The sequence below is a fragment of the Chiloscyllium punctatum genome, unplaced genomic scaffold (assembly GCF_047496795.1).
Source record: "Chiloscyllium punctatum isolate Juve2018m unplaced genomic scaffold, sChiPun1.3 scaffold_157, whole genome shotgun sequence".
NCBI classification, from domain to species: Eukaryota; Metazoa; Chordata; class Chondrichthyes; order Orectolobiformes; family Hemiscylliidae; genus Chiloscyllium; species Chiloscyllium punctatum.
The window spans coordinates 435,092-453,839 of NW_027309891.1; the positions used below are offsets into that span (position 1 = coordinate 435,092).

General features: G+C 41.4%; 1 non-coding gene across 1 annotated transcript; it reads right to left on the bottom strand.

Annotated features, from left to right (window-relative positions):
- Positions 1-5,751: 5,751 nt before the first annotated feature.
- Positions 5,752-5,824, bottom strand: trnai-aau (transfer RNA isoleucine (anticodon AAU)). Its single transcript has one exon. It is a non-coding gene; the product is annotated as a tRNA-Ile (tRNA).
- Between the last annotated feature and the right edge of the window lie 12,924 nt (positions 5,825-18,748).

Sequence of the window (18,748 nt, forward strand, 5' to 3'; positions counted from 1 at the left end):
GGTGACATTTTAATTCAATATAAACACTTATTATCTGTGAAATTATTCCTTGCAGAGCGATATCATTTTCATGTTAATTTTCTTAATTTTTGTTTTCAAGAAAACAATGGAGGAACATCCATTTGTTATTTAGTTCAACTTATACTAAATTTTAAATTATTGACAGGACTACACGTGGAGGTGGCGGGGGGAAGAACGATTCTTCAGCTCAAATGTCACATTAAGTGACAATTTCCGTTTTCAAATCATGTGACCTCCAAAATGATATTTATTTTAATTTCATTTTGAGGTAGTTTTATTTTCTTCCAACATTAGTTGTCAATGAAAAATAATCACACAATTGTTAGTTTTTTGCTACAGAATGACTTCCTGTACCAAATGTCATTAACTCGATGTTCAGTTCATGATGATACTCACTTTCCCATCCTCATTATTTTCTTCCTAGCTCTGACATTTATCTAAACATTTATCATGATAAAAGTTACATTAACAAAATAGACATGAACCAACCAAAAAAAAGTTGAACGATGTTCAATTGTTGCTGAGATTTTTTAATTATTAAAGCCACGTTTTATATTTTAATTTTCAGTTTATTAATCTTAATGAATATACAATCGACATCAGAGCAAAGTGCATTCAAAATATTAAGTCAATTTATCTATCAGGATTTAGAAACAATTATCAATTACAATAATTACGCAATACTTTTAACTTAGGCTTTATAACAAGTACAAAATGCTTTTAATATCTTCCATATTTCTTAGTGTGAGTGCTACAATATTAAAACTTGTTTGATAAGGCCAATACACCCACAAAAGACCAATAATTGCCATTGCAACATCATTTGTAAATATCTGACTTTTGCTCATTTGAAAGGTCACAGTCTTCTCAGCCATTGAAATTCAGAGAACACCAGTTAATTTACACTGCAATATTCCTCTTCGTTTCTTAACGTTACTCAGTGGAATAGTAAGAGGAGATACCTCATTATTCTTAAATTCATTAATAAAATATTTCAAATCGATTTGTTGCCAAAACCTAATAATTGTTCAATTCGGTAAGGGGTGTACATGTGGAACTATGTTTTCATATAATAACTACTGCAAGGACATTGCAATGCACAATCACTCAATCATTCTGAATATTGCTTTTTATTTTAAACTTGGAAACACTTTTGAAGTGATTTGATTGGAAATCACTTCAATGTTAACATTTATTGTGTTTTTAATCACAATAACAATTGAATATTTTTCACGTGCAAAATCATTGAAATCCCCATGAATTTTTTGAAGCACACAAAAAAGGGTTGGCTTCTCTCTTCTTTCATTAAACAACCACAGGAAATGGTGACTTCTTAGAAATCGTATATTTCAGAAAGAATGAAAGTTGTCTTCAGCTGAATAGACACATTGATTGACCAATTCATCAGTTTGTTCCAATTTACATGTAGATCAAAAACATTGTAATTTGCATTTCAGAAAATGTGGAACTTATGAACATATAGAATAATTATATTCATTTTTATTTATAATGCACAGTAATCACACAATTCTGTCAAGTTGTCGTTCCACAAGTGATCATAAAAATCATGTTAAATTAAGACATTTGTTAACTCCCATCATTATTGTAAATTACTACTGAATTTTCAGAAGATTGCACACAGTATCCAACCATTTAATTCCAATCCAATTATCACAATAAACATCTGATTAGTTTTGAGCCCTGCCCAGCCTGGTTGGGAATGTTATGAAGGAATCTTGTGCAACTCTGGTCGTGTCTCTGTTACCAGACCAGAGGATACAATTTCAATTCCCATCTTGCACAGAGCTGTGCCAGAGCAGCTCTGACTGTTGAGAAGAAAATATTTAAGAATCGAATGAATTGCCTTTCAATTCAACATTAGATATGTTTTCATTTGTTGTTCATTCCAATAATCACTGTATCTGCTATATATTTTCTTCAGTCCGCTAATAACAGAATGTATCTAATTCCACTCAATCAATATTCTTTGCAAAATATTTGATAATGTTGCACTCACAAAGATGAAATATGCAAAGTAAAGATATTCCTTGATTTTCTTTTGTTCTGAAGAACTGAGTTCAGACTGCACATAGAACTTGATGCTTCAAAGGTATAAATATGAGAAAAAAAATTAAGTTCTTCTTCAGTTAAATAAACAAATGCCACTTCCTACTATATATCAATTTTTAGTTATTGATCTGTTTATGAGTTGTCTGAAATTTGTTTTTAGTTTTCCATTCATCTATTTATATTGAATGTAAGATTTAAATGTTGTGAAAATATCCGAGTGCATTCATTTGAAAATTGAATTTGCATATTTCTCTCTCATCCAGTTTATTGCATGATGACTTAACAGTGTTTTGTTCAGCAAAGCTAGTGAATACACAAAAATTGTCTCATCTTAAATCAGATCTTTCACACCCAGTTATCAGTCTGTTCCTAATTCATGTAAATATCTAAATTTATTGAAATCAATGTTCACACAAAACAGTGCACACAAAGCGACACAAAGATATTCATCATCAGCTGATTACTATTCAGTGGAATAACCTGAGTGAGTATCTTATTGTTCCTGGGACAAATGATAACAGTAAGCATTTATTTGCTATTCTATGCAGTTAATGCAATTGATTTGCTATATTTCAGCTCAGTCGTTAATGTTGATTTATATTGTTTAAACGAATAATTCTACTTTATCACGGATATTGACTCTACTACAATAACGTTGGGAAGCAAATTTTTGTCAATCTAACAATCTTTAAGCTCCTTTTTTGTTGTGTGTGTACAAGAGACAACTCAAATTATAACCATTTTTATTACAAATTGAACAAATACTGCATTTTAAATTTGTGAAGTTCCTACATTTTTGCAAAAGGGTTAGTCTTTACTGTATATGTCACATTAAAAAAACTGCTATTTCAAATCATGTATGCTACAAAATGATTATTGTTTTCATTTCATTGTAAGAAAAGAACTGCTTTGACCATGTTGATTTTTTTGTCATTTCTATTCCAACATTGTTCATCATTGTACGAAAATGACAATATTATTAAAATTACATATATGCCACATATCATTGACTACATTGTTCAGTTTCAAGCTCACTTTCATGATCTACTAATTCTCTTCCTAATTCTGACACAAGTCTTGAAACATTGATCATAATATTGATCATATCAATTGATGTAACATATCTCTACAAGGAATCCGGTGTGTGGAAATTCACAATTCTTGTATTACGTACATTTTTTACTTAAAAAAGAAGAATTTTGCTCAATAATCACTGAATGGCACATGTTTCTTCAATCCATAAATCTAGGTACAATGTTTTATACCTCAGTTTACTGATGTTAATAAATATCCAATCAACATCACAGCAAAGTGCTTTTGAAATATTGAATCATTTTAATTCTTCAAAAGACAGCATTCATTATCAAGTCATTGCCATTACAATAATGGCACAATTATTTTTTTTAAAAAAAGTCTTTTGAACAAGTATAGTGAGATTCACATTTAGATTTAATTCATTATGTCTTAGTACTAATAGTACAGTCTGAAAATACCTTTATTTTTCAGGTCACCTACCCCACAAAGGAACCAATAACTTCCCATCCAACGTCATTGCAAATCTCTGATGTTTGCTCATTTGAATGATCACGATAATCTCAGCCTTAAAATTCAGGAAAATGTAATTACTTTTCACTGAATTAATTCCAGTTCATTTCCAGACATTGCTCAATCACTTGCAAAAAGAGATTTTTCATTATTCATTAATGTATTGACAGACTTTGATAATTCAATTGTTGCTGATTTATAATAAAAATAATACTTGTTCAATCTAGTAGGTTGCGCAAATGTGGATTTACGGCACAGTACATGAACCACTGTAAAGATATTGCAGTGCACAATCTGTCAATCATTGTAAGTATCAATTTTTATTTTACCTGTTGAAACATAGTTGAATTCAATTAATTACATTTGACTTCAATGCTCACATTTATTGTGTTTGTAATCATAGTACGACTTACGGATATTTCATGCAGCAAAATCAAATGAAAAAGAATTAGCATCTCTTTATTCTTTCATTCAACAATGGCAATGAACTTTGATTTTTTAAATTTTGAACATTTTTGGAAAGAAGGGATATTGTCTTCAGTTGAATTCTTGCATTGACTCACTAATTCACAGTGTCCGCTACTTATTCTCTTTGGGTTCCTATGAAAAGGAATTAACTAGTTGTTCTGATTGTAAATTCTTGGAAAATATTTGAGAATGTTGTGGTTTTAAAGGTGACAAGGCTAAGTGATCGTAAGTCATCAGTTATTTCGTTAGAAAGAGCTTGATTCAAACATTTCGAACACACACACACACACACACACACACATTGTTATTCTGCTGTGTAACAAGGGGGAAAACAAGTCGCTTTCTTCAGCGTTAAGTAAATATATGCCACTTACAAGTGTTCATTATTCAGCTAATTACCTACATTTGTTATTAAAAATTGCAATTCGTCTAAATATTGTTATGACCTTTGATCAAATTAAATTTTTAATTATTGTATATACATGAATTGCCGGGATTTGTTTTTGTCTCCACACACCTATTCGTATTGAATGTAAGATTGACATGCTTTGACAATATCGGAGAGTGTTCATTTGAAACTTATTTTTTCGTATCTTTCACTGATTTTACTTATTGCATAAGATTACATGGTACCTCAGTGGTTAACAATGCTGCCTCACAGCGCCAGGGACATTGGTTTGATTCCTTCCTCGGGTGACTGTGGGGACTTTGCACGTTCTCCCCAAGTCCATGTGACTTTGCTGTGGTGTCCTCCCACAATCCAAACATATGCAGGTTAGGTGAGCTGGCCATGCTAAACCGCACGTTGTCTTCAGGGATATGTGTATTAGTCAGAAATAAATATGAAGATATATGATCGGGAAAAGTGTTTGGGTGGGTTACTCTTTAGAGGGTCATTTTTGGCCTGTTACCACACTGAGGTACAAAGGGTGCTTTCATAGCGTCGCTAGTATTAAGGTGCGCCCCAAGATCTAAGCCATGTTGGAACTGAAACGGAGGAATCGACAGAGAGGCTACAGAATGACATCGCATCCATTTGGATTTCTTTAAATCACTGACGAGCAGGAAAATGTAAACGGGGAGGGCGAGTGGGGAAGTGAGGCAGTTGCAGCTCTGGTGAAAGTCCAAAGGTTCCTCTGAGAGTGTAAATTATTTCATTGCTGTTGCTGATTGAATGAGCCACTGACGTGCGAACTGCTCCAAAATATGATTCAGGACCTCCGGTGCCAACTCTCGCGCGTTGAATAACGACAGACAGCTTTCAAATGAAGCCTTTCAGAGACGACTTTGGGGGACGTTTGACAGACAGACAAGTTCAGGAATCCGTGGTGCGCTGTGACATCAGCGCATCAGCTTCTTCCCTGCCTTTGAACCGGGCCGCCTGTGCAAGGAATGCAAATGCAGTACTGCTTTTCGTGGAAGGATCAGAACGCGGTAACTACACTCTCAAACAGAATGGCATATGATCAGAACCAGGTTAGAGAAAAACGTTATAATGCTTTGCACAGTAATTAAGTGGAGTTGCATTACATTTCACTACGAGAGCAGATTTATTCAAGCAAATTCGAAGGCAGGTTTGCAGATGGGAAAGCAAGCAAGAAAGCTCCGTTCTTGTCCATGTAAAAGGCTGCAGTTGAAGAACAAAGCAGTTTCTGCCCAGTTTCGAACTGGGGACCTTTCGCGTATTAGGCGAACGTGATGACCACTACACTACAGAAACCAGCGGCGGCTACAGCAGTGCAGCTCAGTGGCATTCAGCACTGAAAGTTGAAGCAATTCTACGTTTCACCTTTCTGTTTCCAATAGCTTGTTATTGTCCAGCGTAAATAACATCTTGAAAACGTTAAAAAAAAACACGTGAAATTGATGACAAAATATAGACAAGGATGTCGTCACTGTTTGGACCGTAGGGCGAGGTGGAATAAGCTGGGACGACTTTCCCCGCAGCATAACGGCTGCGACATGATCTTATGGAAGGGTTGTAAACTGAGTATTTATGTGTTTTACCCAAGTTGGGGTGAGTTGAAAAATCGAGAGCATCGGTTTAAGGTGAGTGGGCTGAAATTGACAAAGGACCTGAGGCACATTTCCCACACAGAAGGTTGTGCGTGTTTGGAATGAGCTCCCAGAGGAAGTGGAGGAGGCGATTACACTCAGAAAATTGCAAAGGTAATCGGATGAGTTTCTGGATAGGATGGGTTTAGCGGGATTGGGGCCAAATGCTGGGGAACGGGACTTGTTTAACTTTGGCTATGTGGTGAGCATGGACGAGATACACCGAAGTATCTGTTTCCACGCGGTGTACCCCAATAACGTTGTGTTGCTTACACCGGCTTTAAAGGATTACTTTTTAGCAGAGCTTGCCGTCGCAGTCTGTGGCACAATCGTTTAGTCTGTTCGACTGCTCACGGGAAAGGTAGTATTGTGAAACACTGCAGAAATGAACCACTTCCTTAATTTTGCTCCGACTGACCATACTCCGTGAAATTTTCCCAGACCCTCAGTTGAGGATTTTTGCTGCTGGAAGTTACCTCAGAAACCATGTTAACTCGTAATGTACTGAGCGAATCGCAAAACAGTAAGCATTTAACACGGAACACAAACAAAACTGGCATGCCGAATGCATTTTCAGACAGAGAGATGCATGAATGCTAAATGTGAGACAGTCCGAGGGCATGAGTCATAAAGTAATCTCACAACTAACAACAGGGCAATTCCAAACTACTCTTTCAAACATACTGCAGCCTTAGTGCACCAACACTTCCCAGACAATGCTGAAAAGAGAGAAAGAAAAAACATAATAAGAAGGGGCCATAAAAAGTGAATTTCACCAATCACAGTCTCGATGAGATTACCTTTTTCCTTCCGATGTCTCCAGGACGGAAATGAAGGAAATGGGAGAAATTCAATAACATATGACACCGAAATTCATTGGATCGATTTTCCCATTGGCCAGAAAACCAAATAACGACGAGTCGAGTCATCGAGTCACCGCAGGACTTTGTTTAACAACAGAGATGAAATAACAGTCTCCATTCGGTTCCAGTAAAAGCACAAATTGCCTGGAATGGCAGAGATGTTTGCGATTTTACACGTGGTACTATACCAGACCACAGTTAATTCGCGGGGAAGCAAACCCATTTTACTTTTGATTTCAGCATCAATGCAGTGGTGACCGAAACAGCATTTTAACAAACTGCAGCGTTGGGGTTAAACAGCAGAAATGGCAGTGGCAGGATTCAAACCCACGCCCCGTTCAAGACTGGAATTTAGACCCAGCGTCTTAGACCGCTCGGGCAAACTACCAGATGGCCATGCTGCCCATTTTCTTGTATTTCCAATTGTGCTCCTGCATAACAACAATAGACAATAGATGCAGGATTAGGCCATTCAGCTCTTCGAGCCTGCACCACCATTCAATATGATCATGGCTGATCATTCCCAATCAGTATCCTGTTCCATCCTTATCTCCATAACCCTTGACTCCACTATCTTTAAGAGCTCTATCCAATTCTTTCTTAAATGAATCCAGAGACTGGGCCTCCACTGCCCTCTGGGGAAGAGCATTCCACACAGCCACCACTCTCTGGGTGAAGTAGTTTCTCCTCATCTCTGTCCTAAATGGTCTACCCCGTATTTTTAAGTTGTGTCCTCTGGTTCGGCACTCCCCCATGAGCGGAAATATGTTTCCTCCTGCCAGAGTGTCCAATCCTTTCATAATCCTATACGTTTCAATCAGATCCCCTCTCAGTCTTCTAAACTCAAGGGTATACAAGCCCAGTCGCTTCAGTCTTTCCGTGTAAGGCAATCCTGCCATTCCAGGAATTGACCTCGTGAACCTACGCTGCACTCCCTCAATAGCCAGAATGTCTTTCCTCAAATTTGGAGACCAGAACTGTACACAGTACTCCAGGTGTGGTCTCACCAGGGCCCTGTACAGCTGCAGAAGCACCTCTTTGCTTCTATACTCAATTCCTCTTGTTATGAAGGCCAGCATGCTATGAGCCTTCTTGAACAGATGCAAAGTCACATGAAAAGGGTTCCATGATCCCTCTCCGACTCGCACAGCTGCTGGGATGTGCCCGGCGACAATGTCAATGTCGCAGCAGATAATGATAGCCCATCAATCCAGACAAAAATCAATGGTAAGCTGAGTCTATCTTCTCGGACTCTTTTCAGCTACAAATGTATCTGTGAGTGCGTGACAATATATGTTCGCTTATGATTTGGTCAAATAACCATGAGCTGCTTGACATTCCTGCAATTTCGATTCTTGCTTTGCTAAATGATTTCACCCATTGCTCGAAACAGGACGACTTTCACGTTTACACGGAACACGAAACACGCCGGACTACAGGGAAAATGCACAAAGCTGAGCAGGCCGTGTTCCAAATCATACCGTGCAGCATTTATTCAGTCACTGTGTCTGTTTTGCAGAATAAGGGTCCCAAAGAAAGTTCTCTACCCTAAAACCGGAAGTCGCATTACATTCCGAGAGCGACAGATCACATTGTGAGGATGCTCTGACCTCGGAGCCTGTTCGAGATGACACTTTCCGTGCCTTTTACCTTAACCGTGCAATTTGCTGCAGAGATGTTCACTCCTGGACATGAGCCACATGGATACCAACTGAGTCGGAAACCTGTGCGGGAATCGACGAGAAGCGACTCAATACATTTTGCTAACTTCCATGGTGCTTATTAGAAATGGAGTTTCTGTTCACCTCAATCTAAAAGGCAGTTTCTGAACAGAGTAACAGAACTCAAAAGGTAATTACCTCACCCCACCCCCACTCCGGAAGAGGTGCTAACTGCCCTTGATTGCTTTTTGTTCTCGATGTGAAGAGCTCTCACGCCTGAGTCACCTTCACGTCTCTGTTTGCTGAGTGAATCACAAAGAAGGAGCTTCACCAGAGCTGCAATTGCCACACTTCTCCACTCGCCCTCCCCGTTTACATTTTCCTGCTCGTCAGTGACTTAAAGAAAATTAAATGGATGCGATGTCATTCTGTAGCCTCTCTGTCGATTCCTCCGTTTCAGTTCCAACATGGCTTAGATCTCGGGGCGCACCTTAATACTAGCGACGCTATGACAGCACAGGTCCGGAGGTTCCTCTGAGATTGTATGGTTTTTTCATTGCTGTTGCTGATTGAATGAGCCACTAACGTGCGAACTGCTCCAAAACATGATTCAGGACCTCCGGTGCCAACTCTCGCGCGTTGAATAACGACAGAAAGCTTCCAAATGAAGCCTTTCAGAGACGACTTTGCGGTACGTTTGACAGACAGACAAGTTCAGGAATTCATGGTGCGCTGTGACACCAGCGCATCAGCTTCTTCCCTGCCTTTGAACCGGGCCGCCTGCGCATGGAATGCAAATGCGGTACTGCTTTTCGTGGAAGGATCAGAACGCGGCAACTACACTCTCAAACAGAATGGCATATGATCAGAACCAGGTTGGAGAAAAACTTGATAATGCTTTGCACAGTAATTAAATGGAGTTGCCTTACATTTCACTACGAGAGCAGATTCGTTCAAGCAAATTCGAAGGCAGGTTTGCAGATGGGAAAGCAAGCAAGGAAGCTCCGTTCTTGGGCATGTGAAAGGCTGCAGTTGAAGAACAAAGCAGTTTCTGCCCAGATTCAAACTGGGGATCTTTCGCGTGTTAGGCGAATGTGATGACCACTACACTACAGAAACCGGCGAGGCCACCATCCTGCAGCATAGTGGCATCCAGCACTGAAAATTGAAGCCATTTTTCGTTTCACCTTTCTGTTTCCAATAGCTTGTTGTTGTCCAGCGTAATTAACATCTTGAAAACGTAAAAGAAAACACGTGAAATTGATGACAAAATATAGACAAGGATGTCGTCAATGTTTGGACCGGAGGGCGAGGTGGAATAAACTGGGACAACTTTCCCCGAAGCGTAACGGCTGCGACAGGACTTTGTTTCGCAACAGCAATGTAATAACAGTCTCCATTCGCTTCTTGTAAATCCTCAACCTGCCTGGAACATAAAGCAGCTGTAGAGCTGTTTGCGATTGTCCGTGCGGGAGGCGAACACTACCATGACAGCACAGACACTTTGAGAAAATCTGCACTCTCCCACACCACAGTTAACTCTCTAGGAGTCATAACCAACTTATTAAAACCTCAACTTGCCTACAACCTAAAGCAGCTTGAGCCCACGATTTACCGTGTGGGAGGCAAACACGACCATGACAAGATGGATACTGGCGCCTGTCTCCACAAAGCAAACTCCCGGTTCTGCTTTTTATTTGAACACGCCACAGCCACAGAAACTGCAGTGGGGGGACTCGACCCTCAGCTTCTTTAGTAACTGAGTTCTGAAGCTGGATCCTCCGCCTCCTTGGTTATCCTTCCTAGCGCTGATTCAGTTCAAATAGTGAAATTTCCTGTGTCTGATCCGCAGGAGACCCTGCAGGATTTTCAGACAGCGCCATCCTTCCTGTGACATGTACGTGCTGGATAACATTCTGTTGTGTCATGTGTCCCGGCTTTGCCAATATCACCGTTGTTTAACTCCCACCATCCTGTTGGTCGAACTGTGATTCCAGTCAGAATCACAAACCTGTAACAAAACACCTTAGCTGCGCTGGCTCTCTACAGAGATAAATGTGATTCTCTTTTCGTATCATTCTCTTGCCTTCTCTCTGTAACTCTACACATTTTACTTTCAACATGAACATTGAATTAGTTTTTCAACAACTCGATTGAAACTGCGTCTTTGTCAATGTCAGACTCTAACCATTCCCTCTGTGAAAACATTTCTCCTCATGTACATTTTTCTTCTTTTACTAATGTCTTTAAAACTCTGCCGAACCGTTCTCGATCCTTTCAGGCGGAGGGAGCATTCCCCCTTCCTTATTCCCTCTGTCTAACCCACTCATATATTGGAAAGGTTTAACCAGGCCAGGTTTTGGCCTTCTGCTCTCCATGGAAACCTGTCCCAACTTTCCAAATGACCTTTATTGTTGACATTCCTCGTACACAGCACCATTCTCATCAACCTGTTCCGCGCTGGTTTCAATCATTTCACGTCCCCACTTCCTAAAGTTTCACCCCCAGAACTGTGTGAATATCCAGATGGTGGATTTACTCAGAGTGGGGTTCTGTGGGTGAACATCCTCTCACACTTGTTTCACTTTCACCACATGTGGTACTGTGCCATGCCCACTACAATGACACTTCTGACCCCAGAACTCAAAGGTATTTCAAAGGGTGCAACTTAATGATTTACATCCTTTTATCAAACAGTTGATCAGTCGACCGGGAAAAAGTGAAACCAAACAACCAAGGCTCGATGGCGATTTGAAGTCGGACATTCTCCCATGCCAGTATTAACACAAGCTGCTAAGTGAAGATCATGCCCTAGACACTCTTACATTGCCAACACCAAACCAGCTGAGATTCGGTCAGGTCCAACTACATCCCAATTTGTTCTCAGACTTCTAGGCATCAAAGTGCTTTCATAATATCGCCTTGTCATTCCATCTCCTTGTTCACGGGACAGTGCTGTTTATCCCTTCTGTTTGCCCTCAGTTGTCTCCATCGGCAGAGTATTCAGCTATTTCCCTCCACCGACAAGCAGTGTGAGGAGAGGTAAGTGTGGTTACACTCTAAAGCTCGCTCTAATCGGCACGGCCAGTTCCATCAAGTGCTGGGAATCAGCAAGATTGATTGGGAGCTTCCTGCAAATATCATTTATTTGTGAAGCGATAAAGATGTTGAGCTGGCGGGTAAGACACAAATGGACTCCGGACTCTCTACCCTCAAGTAAATTCATGTGAGGGCATTTTTGTGCAGCCAGTTTGCTGTTTAAAATCCATCTTCACACAGCAATCCTGCAGAAAGCCTTTTGTAACAGTAACATCGGCTTCTTTGCTGCAATCGGGCAGCAGGGAACATCTGAGCCCCAACTTTCCCAGATAAAGACAATCCGAGTGAAAGTCTCACTCACTGAAAGCTATCCCCACGTCCCTGAGCTGCGGGGCTGCAGACAGTTTAACGCAGAAGATAGAGTTAACAATGAGACTTTGTTTCACCATCAGCCATTCTGTCCCAGAGACAGGAAGAGGGACAGCATCAATGTGTGGAGTCACTCACGCGCCGACAGAAGCTGTTCAGCCCATCGAATCCATAGCGACTCTCTGCCACTTGTGTATCCCTGTGGTTATTCATAGTTGGTGATGTATGTCGTAATAATGGGGAGCTGTGCCTGGATCGCAATTCTGTCTCCAACAAATTCATCGAATTGTATTTCACAACTTTTCATTTCACAGGGAGAACACTGCTGTGTGAAACGGCGTGGGGAATAACTGCAGGGTGTCATGCACATAGAGCACTCTACAACTGATGTGTCTCACCTTCACCAGTTTATTCCCAGCTCTGGCAAAAGATTTTGTGAATCAAATCAGAGCACACCGACAGAGAACAGGAAAAGAGCTTCCAGAACTTCACAAGTGTGTTTCCTCATTTGTGCAAATTTCCCTTGTGTATCGGTATGAAATATTCATTTCAGATACATTGAATGAAAGGAAGTGGAAAGTGAAACAACACGCAATGCATAGAATGGAGATCTATTATAGAGAAACACTGGCGGGTAGAGTACACACACTGAAACAAGGAATTGTCAACGAGTCGAGGATGTTTTCAATCCATTAATTACATGGTTATGAGCCCAATACGCTCCCGCTGGGCCACTCTGTTAGCGCTGACCATAGCAGTTTCACACAGTTTTTAGCTTTTTGTCTGGCGTGTGGCATGTACCTCAGAGGATGATTTCAAAAGGTCTTCACTATTATTGTGCGACACTCTGTGGTGCAGATGTGTCCCGGCTGTGTCAATACAACCTGCGACTAACTTGCCACGTTCTGTTGATTTAACTGTGATTTCACTCAGAATCACAAAATATGTCACAGTGCAAAGTGAGGCCATGCAGCCACCTTCGCTGTGCTGGCACCAAACAATAGGGAAGTGTCTGTGTAGTTTGATTGATTGACTTTATTTGATTGTCACGTGAACCTGAGTACAGTGAAAACTTTTGTTTGCGATTGGTAAATGCAGATCACAGTAATCAAGGGCATGCAGATCACAGCATGAGAAAAACAAAATTTTGGACAGATTAAGGCTTTCAGGTTACTCCGCACAGGACGTGCACTCGGCAAAATCCACATTAACAGGATCAGCATCATTTGAAGTTAGGGAATCCATTTCTCCTCTAGTAACAGTCTACAAGAAGGTACTGTTGTGTGTCTTTAAGCTTCGGTACCTTAATTTGACCTCGATCCATCACAATTATACCTGAGTCCAAAATGGAGCTGGATGCAAAACTCCAGGGCTCGCACTTACATCACCCACCCGAGGCGATATCACACCCAAAACCAACAAGCCAGAACCGCAGCAGAAGCATGATCCATAAATCAGGTGAGTTTCCTTGTTTTTTTTTAAAAAGGTTATTCTGTTGTTTCGGAGTGAAGGCAGCACTGAGTTTTAATAACAGCTCCTTCCCGCTCTGACTCCCGGTTCCCAGGAGGCTGTGCTGGCCAGTTCCCCCACGAGCGGGGTCCCACCATGGGAGCTGGACGAACTCGTCTTCTATTCGCAATCAGTGTCGTGGGAGAGCAATGTGTGTTCGCTCTCCAGTTTCCTATCAACCAGATTAAGGCTTATGGAGCGCGGGAGGCGGTTAGAGGGAGTGGGAGTTATGGAACTTCTGGAAAGCTGAACAAAACGGAGATCATGCATGCACAGGAACTCATTCTCTTGGGAACCTTGTGCAAATAACGCCATCTGAGACTGATAGAAAAGTGCAGAACTGCTGGGAAAGAGAGAATCTCTCGCAGTCATCGGGAACATGTCTGTGTCCTTCTCGAAGTCACAGCGAGGGCTCTGCTGTCTGACTCAGCATGGGGTGTTACTGCATCGAGTCCTGTCGCTCAGTTACACTGGAACTGATGTGTGTAAGCTTTATCACGTTACCCCCAGTGCAGAGAACAGATTTCACAGCTCACATCATCCCAGAGTGACAGGGAACAGAAGAAAGCGATTCAGACCATCATCTGAACACCTGCTGGGGAGAAAACGGATGTGGGAGAGCAAACAGTCTCGACCAGTGCATGTACCCAGCATTTACAATCTTGGTCTGTGTGACAACAATTCAGGAACCAGGAAATGTTTATCTTGTTTCTTAAAACAGTCGTGAAAATTTGCAGAGCATAAATACGTCTACCTGCTGTTAGTGAAAGGATGAACAGCAGACTACAGTGCACAGAAAATGGTCAGCTCTCTGGGTTATGGGCTCATCATGCTCCAACTGGGACCCTCTGCTCAAAGGATTTGAACACAAACAAAGATTGACTCAGTGACAAAATCTGTTGAAACGGGTTTTGTGAGGAATTGAAAGCAATGGAATGAGAAGCCCCCTTGAGAGCGGGATGTAACATTATCTGTGTTTTCCAGACTCGAGGAGAGAGCGCAGTGCTGTTTCCTGGGTCAATATCAGGATAGATAGATTGAATCAGTGTCGAATGTTATTGTCGGGTGTCCTGTCGCTTAGACACACTGCACCTCTTGTACACTGGTACAACAGCACGGACGTTTTGTGTAGAGGGGACAACTTCAAAATCGTTAATGAGGCAAAATGCACAAATGAGCGAAACAACAAAGCAACCAGATAAACTGGTGTTACTTGACGAGGTAAACCCCTCTCTAATGTCAATCAGCAAAACAGAAAGGATTCACGCCTTGCTGCATTCTGTTAAAATTCAAGAGGCAGACAACGATCCCAAAAATCACCATTTAAAGTTAAAAATAACGACTTTTTTTTTAAACATTTGACAGAGAATAATCAACTTATAACTACTTTTAACTCATTTTCTCTCAACCGGTCTTTAACCTTCTGCTCTACAATACCTTCCCCAACCCCGAGCCCATTAACATTTTATAAAAAAATCAATTTTAAAAACCAGCTAGTTGTCGAATCTTCTCTTTGTATCTTCCTCTGTAGATTTTTTATCCAGGTCGGTGTTAATGCTTTTTTTCGATGCAATCTATTTCTCCAGATAGGCACCTCTTGGAGATTTTAATAACATTCTCCATCTCTTGGTATTTTAGCTGCTCTCTTTGGTGTTCTTTGCCACTCTGGATAACTGTTCAAAATGTCCGATATTTGTCCCACAAAACGCCGGATCGTTTCATTGGTTTTAACATAGTAAAAATATCAAATTCAAACTTGATTGGGGCATAATTTAAACTGATTGGCCGAATTCGATTTTTTTTGTATCCATGTATCGGAATTGATTATTCAGAAAGAAAAAAATCATTTTAGAAGATGATCCCAGAATAGTTGAAAAACCACGTGCAGGCACACAAGGAGCGAATTTAAAAGGGACAGGGATTCTGGGCTGCCTGGATGGGGAGGCAAAGGTGACACACTCACGAATTGTTTAGCGTTCATCAGAAAGGAATTGCATAACACCTGCAACTGAACATGTTAAGTGTAAGAAGAGCTTGTGATGTTGAAAGGTGTAACAGCTGGTTCGACGTGAACTAATACAAATTGTTAATGTACTGAGCTGTTTGTTTTAGCTTTGCATTAAATGGGAGCCGGTTAGCTCAGTCCGTTGCTAACTGGTTTATGGGATAGAGTGAGACTAACAACATGGGATTAATTGTCGCACTATCTGAGGTTGCCATAAGGATCATCAACTCCTCCGCTCACGTGATCTGTAATACAATGTGATTCTAGTGAGTAGGAATTGACCTGTCAATGTCAAACATCATTATCATTGCCATCTGTTGCCTTGAACATTTGTTCACAATGACCAGGAACGGGACTGAGTCCATTTAATTCTCACTGATCTCTGTCCGAAAAATCCAGCGACAAGAATCATCCTTATTCCTGTTGGATCCCTCTGTTCCACACAGCAGCAAAACTATTTGTCATGACTTTACCAGATACGCTGACAACATTCAATCTACCCAAAGAGATAAATCTAATTCCTTTCGAATGGTTGAATGAGCTGTGTGAGTTTGCAGCAAACAGGATGATATGAAACGAGTTGAACAGCATTTTCAAGAATGTAATCCAGTGCAGTGTCAGAGATTTGAAAAAGGTCATCAAGCTAAAATATCACCTCTATTTCTCGATCCACAGATGGATAATCACCTGGTGAATATGTGCAGGTTTACAGTTAATAATTGACACCCTTCCCAAAGACAGAAAAATCCCACAAATCAAAAACTGGCGTTTTCGAATAGATTCTGCTTTATTTGACATTACTCTTCAACTAAACTTCAGTCTGATGTTCCAATAATTCCTGATCAACGTCAGTAAAAGCAGCTTTAGATAAGGATTGAAATTACAACTGCGGCATTTTAACACACTATTCAGTACCAAGCGCTGATCAGTTGCTCCACTGGAGCCCACCGGCAGCAAGCCGATAAAGTGCCCGACACGTACCTCTGGGAGCTTCGCCCCGCCTGTTCTACTTTTGCTGCAGTTCTGGAATTAATGCTAAGGCAGAAGAGGAGGAACTGATATGGACCTGTGACTTTTCGAGCATCAGGTTCAGGAACCGGGACACAGAAAAATGGGATTTAAAACTGGGTTTCTGTGGCTCGCTGCGTTGTTTACAATGTGACATTATCGATGTCGCAGGGATTCTCATTGGGTCGGCTTCAATTTGGCACAGAATTCGATTCACCGACACTTCCCGAACTTCCTTCTGCAAGTTCCTACCGACAACATGAAACATACTGCACTCATCACCAAACTTCACCATGGCTACATCCAAGGACATGTTGCACAGTTTTCGTGAATATTGAAGATATAAGAATGTTATAGAAGAGTAAATTAAATTTCAGTTTACATTTTAAAGTGATAAGAATCCAGGGTAAGGTAATGAATGTCCCAAATTCATGTTTATTACTGCGGCCAGAACTCTAGCCAGGCAAAGGGGAAATCTGTCCCTGAATCCCCAATATCTACACGGCCATTTGCTCCATGTGTCCAGTTGGAAACCTGTGTGAAGGAGCATGCAGTCTAACAGAGCGCCTGGGAGAACCCTCCACCGTCTGACCTAAAGCTACAACAGGAGCTGTGTATTCCAGCTGGGAGTAGTGGGATAAAGGGGAGGACCTTGGTATTCCGTGGTGTAGATTCACAGAGTCCTCATCATGTTATTGTTTAAAACCCTCTGTCAGAAACAGCACAGACAGAGAGGAATAGGAGGGGGCCATTACACCCGCCAGAGCTTCCCCGCCATTTGATATCCTTATGGCTGACCGAACATGTCAATGTCTTTTCCCAGCCCATCCACAACAACCTGTCGCCCAAAGGGAAAAAGACACTGAATAAACCGAAAACCTCTGTGTAACTGTGGGAAGGAAATGTGTTTAGAGACAGTGGGCTTCTGCAGTGGGGGTTTTGTGAAAGAACAGACGATTCTCGGCTGATCATATTTCAAATGATACGATTCCTTCAAAACTCACCACCCAGAAAGTGAGGAAACTTCTCTGGTCAGGAGCAGGGACGAGAATTCCAGACGATGGGAACTGATGATGAGTCAGTGGAACAATCATTGATTCAGCTGAAATCCGAACTAAACTCCGATTCTGGTGGGACTCAAGCCCACAAACTTTGAATCGCAATCTTAACAATGCAGTCGATGTCCAACACGTCTCTCATTGTGCCACAGAGCTGTACTAGCCTCCATTCTACTGCACCCAAAGTTATGGTGTTCACGTTTTTCATCAAACATCTGTTTATCCTCGCCTCACTTTCCAGTAACTAGTCCTTATCCGTGCATGCTCTAGCTCCTCAAGTGTACGGCCGAATACTCCTGAAGACACCACACGTTCATACAGTGAGGTCTACGCAAACAACACTCTCAGGATGTAAACTTTCTTCCTAAATCTTCTCTGAACAACCCCTCTCTAGCATTTCGTCTATAGCCCTAGTTATTAACACTTCCCATAAGAAGTTTCTTCCTGTCACACATATCTACCCCCTTTCTGTGCACGTTAGTAAATTCCTCTCTCAGCTTTCTCCGCTCTCAGATAAAGAGCCCCAGTCGAGCTTTGCGCTGGCGAGAGTGGAGTGCTTTAAAAGCACAGCAGGTCAGGCAGCATCAGAGGAGCAGGAGAATCGATGTTTCGGTCATAAGCTCTTCATCAGGAATGAAGATTTTGAGTCGAGATTGAGGGAGATGAATGGGGTTGGTGGTCAGGTGATGGGAAAGTGGATGAAGGTGAGGGTGAATGTGATAATTCAGAGGAGGGATTGATGAACGTGTCCAGAGAGCAGTGGCGAATTGGGACTGGGAGGCGAAATGAGGAAGCTGTTGAAATACAGATTTATCCCGTCTGGTTGCAGAGTCCTAAGGTGAAATATGAGACGTTCTTCGTCCAGGCATCGGCTGGTAATGAAATAGCGGTGGCTTGTACCTGAAATATGGATTCTCCTGCTCCTCAGATCCTGTCTTCCGTGCTGTGATTTTGCAGCACTACACTGTCGACTCTGAGCTCCAGCACCTGCAGCCCTCACTTTCCCTTATCTTTGCAGGAGGAATGGTCGAGCTCAGGCACCACCTTGGTAAATCTCCTCTGACCACCCTCCCGTGC